This window comes from Macaca fascicularis, chromosome 7 (genome assembly GCF_037993035.2).
Source record: "Macaca fascicularis isolate 582-1 chromosome 7, T2T-MFA8v1.1".
Classification (NCBI taxonomy): domain Eukaryota; kingdom Metazoa; phylum Chordata; class Mammalia; order Primates; family Cercopithecidae; genus Macaca; species Macaca fascicularis.
This window is the reverse complement of record NC_088381.1, coordinates 80,964,074-80,967,515: the sequence shown is the minus strand read 5'-3', so window position 1 is coordinate 80,967,515 and position 3,442 is coordinate 80,964,074. Positions and strand designations below refer to the sequence as shown.

The 3,442-nt window shown below is 38.8% G+C and overlaps 1 long non-coding RNA gene across 1 annotated transcript; it reads right to left on the bottom strand.

Moving 5' to 3' along the window:
- Window positions 1-318: 318 nt before the first annotated feature.
- LOC102123182 (uncharacterized) lies at window positions 319-3,035 on the bottom strand. Its single transcript, XR_012415478.1, has 3 exons — window positions 2,965-3,035; window positions 695-890; window positions 319-454 (listed from the first exon to the last, which is right to left on the bottom strand). It is a non-coding gene; the product is annotated as an uncharacterized lncRNA (long non-coding RNA).
- Between the last annotated feature and the right edge of the window lie 407 nt (window positions 3,036-3,442).

The following is a 3,442-nucleotide window of genomic DNA, read 5'->3' as shown; positions in this document are numbered from 1 at the left end:
AAGTATACAGGAGGATATGAGTAGGTTATATGCAAACACTATACCATCTTATATAAGAGACTTGAGCATCTGCAGATTTTGGCATTGAAGGGGATTCTGGAACCAATCTCCTGAAGATACAGAGCAATGGCTGTGGTATTTTGTTTCTGCTTGATCTCTCCTTACCCTGGATCTTGGACCTACCTCTCAGTAGATCTGATTAATTATAAGGCCTCATGTGGATGCTGACTAGTTGTAATGCTACATGTGAGAAAGTGAGAGGAGTAGGGATCTTTGCTTTGTAAAGGGAAATGTGTCAAAGCATCAAGCAAGCATTAATTTTTCCTAGGAGCTTTATTCACATATTGGGCAATGCTGAATAACCAGATAGTTGTTCGAGTATTAATGCAATTATGTCTGGATGTCCTGTGATGTTGTGGGACTGGTGCTCCAAGTCCATTATGATTGCTGCTGCCTGTCGAGAACAGGGGAATTCAAGTAGAGTTGACTGTGGTGGATCTCCATTTGCAACCCCTCATCCCCCAGTTATAACACTTATACCAGATTGTTGTCTTTGTTTACTTGGTCTACGAAATGTATTTTCCCAAGCCTGATTATTTATCTTATTTTTCTCTGTTAGCTGGCTGGAATGATGGCCCCTGTTTCTAGGTGTGGTAAGCACGATATAATATCACAAAATGGTACTAGCAGAGACCTGTGTGATTATTTATGTCAACATTTCTGTTTTCCACGTAAGAAAACCAAGGCACAGATAAGAGAAACTTCATGCTTCCGGTCCAGTGCTCTTTGTATTATGCCAGATTCATCTTCGACTGTAAGCAGGATTGGATGTGGGGCGTGTTGCTGAAGGTGGCAGGAGGGCCAGATGGAAGCAAGCCCCATCTTCATGCCTATAATGTAGAGTTTTGGGATTATTTCCAAATAAATATATATAATAACTGGAATACTACCTCTATTATATTGAACACTCTCAGAAAACACTGTAAATATCAAATAATAAAGCCTAATTCATTAAAAAATCCTGCTAGGGGATGTCTTTATTATTTCACATATTGGAATCTCAAATGGTGGCATTGGTCTCAGTCTTTCTGTAACTCACAGAAGCCCTGCTGATGAGAAAGTGATACCATAGTATTTACATGGGTGCTTAAACATTTAGACATCCATGTGAACAGACAATTCCAGGAAGAAATGCTGTTAGGACACAGAGCAACATCAAGGCAGGCCTTGATTGATCCTAGATGATAAGTTAAAAAAAAAGGTCAACATGGACGTGAAGAAAGAACAATAGAAGGGAAGAAATGCTAGATAGTGAAAAGGGAAAGAAAAGAAAGGAGGTAGTGTACCCTGGCAGTTCCCATGAGGTTAAGGTGGCAGGGGAAATGCAAAGCTCTCTGATGGGGCTGAGTCTCCTAGTCTTTTGACAAAAGTAGAAATGGGGGCTTTCCCCATTAACCCCCACATTACTTAATGTAGCCTGTTCAACAGTCTCATGTGTTTTTTGAAGCATAAAGGATTTGAGTTGACTCTTACTATTTTCTAGCTTGACTCAAAGCACAGGAAGTTCCAAGGTTTCACATAAACAATGCCATGAGAGTTATTAATTTTTGGAGTTAAGATTATTGCCTCCTAACTGACTTTCTGAACTTTTTGAATTTAGTAACTACTGCTTTGAAGGTAAATACTTGCTTTCCATATTAAAAAAAAACTCCACTTTTTAGAGTATGTAAAATGACACACTAACATGAACTAAATTCATAATGAAGCCGAATTCTTTTAAAAAATATTATATCTATAAAATTAGAAAACCGTTTCACTCTTTTGTGTAAAATACCTATGCTAATGCCTTGCTCACTCAATTTTTTTTTTTAACTCAATTTTAAGAAGAATAAAGAATTCTGCTGCAAAAACAAGTTGAAAGTCTAAAACTTGTTTATTGCAGCAGAGGCTCCAAGATCACACATGTCCATTAGAGGTATTCAGTGCAGGGTCACTGGAGGGTCGGCAAGAGACAGCCAATTAGATGTCTGTTTTTCCTTTCAAAGTCCTGTCTGTTTCCTTCACTCTCTTCAAAACACCCAAAGTAGACATATATATCATGAGGCCAAAGCAAAAAAAATAAAAAAGCCTTAGAACAGTGGGAGTTGTATTATCCAATAGTCATATGCATTTTAAATACCCATCATTATCAAGAGGAAAAACGAAGCCCGGTGTCTGATAAGAGGATGTGCTACAAAGTAGAATACTATTCAATTCCGTCTAAACTTAGGCAGGAAAAGGCTACTGAATGCAATCCTTGGTTTTTCACCGTGGGAGATAGATGACTTCAAAGTTGTAGCAAAAGTATTTGTTTAGAGTAGGGAGGATCAAGACTTTCTGGTATTTACAGTGAAAAAACAACAACAACCCAGCCTATCTTTTAGAAAAGGAATGCATGGTTAAATTGGCTCAGCTTGTCCCTAGCAACCTGAACTCGGAGGCCACATTTTTTCCTCTCTAAGAAGCAAGTGGGAACTTGAAAAGTATGTAGCATGTCGTGAAAAGGGAGCAGTGAACTTTGCTCAGGTCTGCAGCCAGCACTGAAATCTGAACCTTCTGTAGTCCCTGGACTGGTGTCCCACCTCCCTGCCCCCCAACCTTCCTTTTTAATCCCTCTGCATAGAGTGCTTTAGCAAACTACCTAGGACTGGAAGCAGAGCAGTTGTGACTTCTAAGAGAAAACCTGTTCTCTAAGTATTTCTGATGCCATTAAGAAGGAAATGCTAATGACACCAAAAAAAAAAAAAAAATCCCACTAAACCCAACTTTATAATTATGATTATGATATTCAACCTTATTTTTTATAATATGTACAGAGAAAATATAGAAAGATTTTGTTTTGTTGCATTCATTTTAAAGATAGCTTGAGAAGTTTTGGAGGTTCCCTATGTAGAGATTATCACTGCCTGGAAAGATTTTTCTTACCTTGTTGGCGGGGAACATCATTAAAAGCCCTGCATTTAGGCAGCTTGCAGTATGAATCTTTTCACAACAGTAAGTTACTTGGTAACTTGAGCTGCACTCGTTCCTGAAATTCTTTCACATAATTGAAGATTAACTTGATTCCCCGGATTGTTGAAGGTGGTTGACAGTGTGGGGCTGGGGTGGGTGGAAATAGATTATTCAAATCACAAAGAAGTAGGTGTACCCTAAGTGACTGCTCCATTACTGATCATGATGGTTTGCCTTCCTAAGTATTCATCAAGCTTGGTGCTGCAGGATCGTGTGAGGAGGGAGGAGAGTGCACCGCCAATGTTCAGAAAGCAGGTCAACCTCAGAGAAACTTAAATATTTTGTAAAGAGACTTATATGTAGTAATGGCTACTCCAGAATCCATTAACGCCCAAACAGGCTGACTCAAGGGTTCTGGCTTTCTCAAGTGGCTAATGTAAACAATATGAAA